Genomic DNA, 6,616 nt, shown 5'->3' on the forward strand with positions numbered 1-6,616 from the left:
GTAGTGCCGGCCAGAAACAAGGGAGAAGAATCCTCACCATAAGGCTGATAAGCTGCTGAGGCATGGTGGCCAGGGTGGCCATGGCGTGTGTGCCCATGGGGGTTTGGCAGGAGCACTCCCCCTGCCCCTCCTGCCGCAGCCAGCAGCAGGTCTGTGTCTGTGTGTGGCTGCAGGGCTCCCCCACCTGCCTCTCATGAGTGACATGCAGGAACACCTTTCCTATTCTTCAGCAACAATTTAACCAGGTGACCCAAAGCTACCAGAAGGATTATGGACGCCAGGATGGCCAGCGCCACAGCTGCACAGTACATTAGCGGGCATTTGTGATCTGCAGTCCGTGGAATTTTCCCACCACCAGCACCTGTAGGAGGTGAGACAGACAGTCCTCCATATTCACGTGTTCTGCACTGCTGACAGTCGCACAGTGTGTTTGAGAAGCTGAACAATCACTACATCCAACTATGACCCTGGGCTTCAGGCAAGGACTGCTTTCTAGGGACCCTGGATTATTCAGGAGTGTAACACCTTATTATAAAGTCATAAAAAGTACAAAAGACAAACAGAGCTGAATGCCCAACCTTGTGTTCCCCCTGAGGCTCTAGAATGGCATCCAGCTCACACGCTGAAGACACACAGCCTACAGCCACAGTGGTAATGACATGCGGAGGAGAAAAGTTCCCCTTATGTGTTGTGATCTACTTCATAAGTAAGTGGTAGTGCATGGAAGATGAGCAGGGGACACAGGTGTAGGTTGAGACACCCATAGCTGCAAAGGCACCTGGGTGACCTTCTGCATGGAAAGTTTTCATGTAGTGAATACATTAATCTCACTGTGCAATACCAGTAATCATTAAATATTGGTCTGTAGAGCAGCAGCTGCAGAGGGGCTGGAGTGACCTTTCGTCTGTGACCTGGCTGTTCTCAAAGTGAACAAAGGGCTGATACTTACCAGTTCCACCTGCCAGCAGATAACAATCTCCTTGAATACCTTCAGAGAAAGTATTCTGGTAACTTGCACATGAGTAAAACATTAAAAAGTGCATGTTTATTCCTTCTGGTAAATAGACATTGACAACGTACTGTTGGGAAGCTCCCGAGGGTCAAATCCCAGATCCAGCCCAGCAGCTGGAAAAGCACTCTCCAGGGGAACAGCTATAATCAAACAGAGAGGATAAAAGTGTTCCTGACATGTTGTGAGACACTTCTTCATAAGCAGCAGCTGCAGAGGGGCCAGGGTGACCTTCTGGGTAACAAGTCGATGTCACACTTCATGATGCTGTTGAAGATCATTTTGTGCACACTGGGAGTTTCAACTCCAATGTTTGCAAGCACGAAAAGGGTCTCATGCACAAAAGAACTGGTTGCCTATCTGAATGATATTGTTGTCAGGCAATCTGTATTCTTTTATGATTTCTTCTGGCTTCTCTTTCATTTCTTGGATGGAGTCTAAAGCTACATAGCACAACTTCTCTTTGATGTCTCTCACAATTTCCCTTTCAGCTGTGCTAACAAAAGTGTGCCTACTCTCCAAAACAAGCTTCATAAAATATTCCGTGATATCCTGGCCAGCAATATCCAGCCTGGAGACAGCATGGGGTAAACAGTATCCTTCATATATGGGGACAGTGTGGGTAATGTCATACTGTCCCTGTACTGTTCATGACTATTCCAGGAATTCGGGCCAATGCATAGAATGCCAGAGTTGCTTGGACTGCAACGTACATAGCCAGCACCATGAAGCCTTCAAACATGATCTCCATCATTGCTGTAGTTTAACCCGGCAGGCAGCTAAGCACCACACAGCAGTTTGCTCACTCCCCTCCACAGTGGGATGGGGGAGAAAATTGGAAAAAAAGGTAAAACTCATGGTCTTAGATACAGTTTAACAGGACAGAAAAAAAAGGAATATAATAACAATGATGAAAAAATATACAAAGCAAGTGATGCACAAAGCAATTGCTCACCCCAATGCCCATCCCATCCCTGAGCAGCGGCTGCCACGCTCCAGCCAACTCCCCCCAGCTTTGGATGCTGAGTGTGACATCATAAGGTATGGAATATTCCTTTGGCTAGTTTAGTCAGCTGTCCTGGCTGTGTCCCCTCTCAGCTTCTAGTGCACCCCCAACCTACTTGCTGTCAGGGCAGTATGAGAAGCCGAAAAATTCTGGACTTAGTGTAAGCACTACTCAGCAACAACTAAAACATCAGTGTGTTATCAACATTATTGTCATCCTAAATCCAAACCACAGAACTACACCAGCTACTAGAAAGAAAATTAACTTTATCCCAGCCAAAACCAGGACAGTATTTTTTTTTTCCTGGTTCTGCAGGGGGTTGAAATGAGTTTCAGTCAGCAGCACTGGCCTTTCATTGTCTTTGATTATCAGCTCATACTCATAGACATGTCTCCAGATCCTTTCCTTATCATCTCAGCATGTAATATGCCATAGTCAATTGGATGATTCAAAGACAGGACCCCTTTTGTGGACTGAGCTGCTTCTCCAATGTAACATTCTTTCTGTCCAGCTCCAACCATTGCAGCTTTGACTTTTGAGTGACCAACAATTGCTGTAAAAACAGACCTTGGGCCACAGTCACCTACTATACCTGCTTTGAATAACCCGGACCCATTATCAAAGATTACAGCTGGGACATCCAAAACATTGGGGTCAAACATTCTTCTCAGAGTTGATGGCTCCCCAGAGTGGTTCCCTGACACTGTTTGCCCATTCCCCTTTTACAGGCTGGTCACCATAGCCAGGGAAATCTTCTCAGGGTTGTACAGCTTGCTGTTTCCAACCTATCTGCCCCCAACTACCTCACAACGACCAGTGATACAATAATACATTTTCCCAGCAAGTTACATGATCCCAGGGACTTCCCTGGATACGGCCAGTGTAGCTTCACCATGACCCTAGCCGGAGGACTATCAATTAACCACATCTGATCCACCGGCCATCGACCATGAGTGTAACCCTGTAACAAGCTTGAGAGCAATTTTTTCCTCAGAATAGAAAAACAAGTATTGCAAAATATGTGCATGACAATTATTATTTTTTTTTTACATGTGCCTCTGGCTTAGCTAAGACTCTAGAAATATTTCCAAGACTTGAAGATTAGGACAACTTTGCTTCCCTGTAAATATTAACTGAATTACCAGTTTGTTTTTCTGAATAACATCTGCATTGGAAGCAGACCTTTGTCACCTGAATCCTTTCTGATTGGGACATTCTTATTGCTTTATGGGAAACTCCTAAAAATAAATAGGTAGAATTATGTTTGGCACTGTTTATGGCTTTCTGGAGTCTTTTTTTCCTGCCTTTGTTACTTAAAGACTATTTTTTTGGTAAAATCACAAAAGTGAAATAATAATTTCTGCCTCTTGCTGGTTTAAAAAACCCTGACAGCTTTAAGCAATGCTTATAATATCTTCTAGTGCAAAGAAATTCCTTCTCCTAATGAATCTATAGCCTAGGCTGCTGACAATCTGACCTGCCTGCAAATAAACAGACACACAGATGTCTTCTTTCCATGCTTCCCTTTTCCATTCAGCACTTTGCTGAGAAGTACAAACTCTCTTTTGGAAGTTTGTTCAGAAGGATTAAAACTATCCTAGACCTTCACAACTGATCCCCATTTCAAGGGGAACCCCATTTGGCTTTTTTTTACTTTTGCTTCAAGAGAAGATTTACCAAAGAAGGAAATGTATATAGCTTTGAATCCAATCAGATCTGACAATCCAAATCTGTTTACATAGAAAATTTCCTTAAAAAATAAATCATTGTATAACTTCAGTTTGAATCCTTGGCTGCCAGAGTTTAATTGTTTCTCCTTGTGGCTCTAAATCCAGGGAAGCTTCAAAGCAGGGGTGGCGTATATGAAATTTAATTACTTTTTCCTGCAAGTCACATGGCAAAGGTGCTAGCTACTAAATGAATGTGGTTATGAATTAGAGGCAAATTCCAAACAAAGATATATATTAAACAGAAATTTTAAGTGTGAACAAATGACCTCCTTGTACAAAGATGTTTATAACCCAGATGAACTACTGAAAAAAAGCCATCTAACAAAGGATCAGCTCTGTGTATAGCATTTCTATTTTGTTTAGTTTCCAGACATGTTTGTGTTAAATGTCACTTTATCCATTTTAGCAATTTCTCTAATCCTCTTAATACTTGTGTACATATATTTCAGTGTGTGGCACACCTGTTTTTTATGCAGGCTTCCGTATTAATGTCAACAGGTGTCATAATCATTTAGGAGGTTGTTACATGCACCACACTAGAAGCCCCATTTAATCCTACATTTTCTGGATGCAGCTTACAGTGAAGCAGTTCATTTTGAACGTGATGTTGAGTATTAAAAGGGGATATTTACTGTGGCTATTAAAATGCAGTTGAACCTAGATGAAGCAATGCTCATCTGTTCCCTCAAATCGGTTCTGTCATCTAAAAAATGGCACCTGGCGGTATAGCTTACACTGATATGACAAGATCTCATTCAGGAGTGGAAAGATATCTGGTTTTCTGAAAGCCAGTCTGTCTTTGGCCTTTGATGTTTGCCAGGGGCTGCCAGCTGTGGAGATACACATGAGGAGCAATTCCATTCCACGTGAGCTGCTAACATCTTGACTAGATGGTATCCACTGTTTGTCACCTTTTAATGTGAACTTGAAGCTGAGAGGCGCATTGGAAACACAATAATAACGTAATTCCCACAACATACCAAACATAGATGAGCTCTGTCTCACAAACATTGGATTGTAAAAATTCATAGATAGTTAAACGTACTGTTTATAGGCCAGTCTTGCTTGCTTTATATGGCGGTGCTGAGCACACATTGTCACTTACCAGTTTACGCATGTCTTTTCACTTTATTGACCATGTCACCTGCACAGAATCGATCCCCCCCAAGGCAAGCCAGGGCTTGTCCTTTCTCCATAGCCTTTCTCTGTCCAAATAGTTTTGGAGACAAACATGTAAGTCAGGGCAGACTCCGAGCGAATCAGGCCAGACTGGAAAGCACCTAGAAAAGGGTGATGAGCTTTGAAAGGTCTGAGTTTACCTGGGGTAAAACCAGAGGGAAGAGGATTGGCTGACTCGTAGTCTGTATGCCCACATAAACCCCAAGGGCCTGACTAATGTGTACAACCTGTAGCAGCAGGGATAAATGTTTTTCTACATTGAGAAAGTGTTACCAAAAGGACAAACAAGTAGAACCAGAGTCTGAGGGAGAGATGGTTCTCTCTGTACCTTTCTACACCAGATTATTTTTATATCTTCCCTGTTCTTCCTTTGCATTTATGTGAGTCTTGTCATCCTGAGCTGTTTTCTGGATGTAACTTCATTCCAAGCAGGCACCGTAGAGGGCAGCAGTTGAGGCAATGTGATTATAGTACACTAAATACAGGTGAAACCCCAGAATTAATAACACTTCATCAGAGAATCCCTTAATGAAATCCATGCACTCATGATTTTTTTCTGTTTCACAGAAAAAGGAGACGGTTGCAATGAATTTGTTCATTCCCCAAACTCATTCCACTCTCAGTCTTTCCTAGAGGCAACTGATTTTGCTGGCTAGTACAGTTATTAGGAAATCTCAGGCATGCAGCTCCAAGGAAGACCTGCCCTATCCTTCATAAACTTGACAGGGACTTGATGAATTGGCATTTATTTCTCCTTAAAATAACTTAACTTTCTTGGTCAAGATATATCTGCCACCTTATTGGGGCATGTCTCCTCCATTTTTGTTTACAACTCCCCCTAAAATGCTGATTATCTTCTTGGCTTACAGTTTCCTCATTGCCTTCTTTGGATAGGGAGGACAGATGTTGGGCTGTTGGCAAAGAGAGAGCTCTGTGACAGTGGCTCTGTCAACAGGATGACCCATGCGTCTTTCCAAGTGGACTTTCAGCTGGAACTTTTGATTGCTGTGAAGCAATGCATTAAATACATAAAAATGGTGAAAATAAGAAAAAACAAGAGGCTGGCATGTGGTGGACATGAGTCTCAACGCAGAGCGTCGTCGTGTAAACAAGTGTACTGCCTTTTTATGTACAGTACTAATTCAACACTTTCTGAGATATCCCAGAAACAAACCAAAGGATTTATTAAAGTGCTAAAGCTTAAGTGTTAGAAGTCTGTGGTTTTACAGCTGAAAGATCACAGTTATAGAACCATGTCCCTGGAGCGTGCATATGATTTGTGTAACAAATAGGAGTGCATTTATGGAGTGAATCCAAATGCATCAGAAATAAATATTACAAGAGAGAAAGTGAGGAAAAGAGGGTATTTCAACCCAGTGGAAGTTTGAATGAGGAGGGACAAAAATCTTCTCTTCAGAATACCACCATTGAAACCATATGTGGGGAAGACAAGACAGAGTCTACTCACCCTTCTCCATGCCCTAAAAATCTGGAGCAGCACTTCAGAGTGCATGGCAGAATCAAGAGCATCATTTCTGTGGTGATGATAGGTGCCTTTACCAAATCAGCCTGTCAATACACGAGGACAACACTTACTCTATGCCACTAGTCATTCCGGTACAGATACACACTGAATTTATTATTTATATTGAGATAGTGCCTGGGAATCAGTCAGGCTTTCCCAAGGACTGT

At 42.6% G+C, this 6,616-nt stretch overlaps 1 pseudogene; it reads right to left on the minus strand.

Moving 5' to 3' along the window:
* Positions 1-1,206: 1,206 nt before the first annotated feature.
* LOC104292744 lies at positions 1,207-2,677 on the minus strand (annotated as a pseudogene).
* Positions 2,678-6,616: the final 3,939 nt, after the last annotated feature.

This window comes from Charadrius vociferus, unplaced genomic scaffold (genome assembly GCF_000708025.1).
Source record: "Charadrius vociferus isolate BGI_N301 unplaced genomic scaffold, ASM70802v2 scaffold218, whole genome shotgun sequence".
Classification (NCBI taxonomy): domain Eukaryota; kingdom Metazoa; phylum Chordata; class Aves; order Charadriiformes; family Charadriidae; genus Charadrius; species Charadrius vociferus.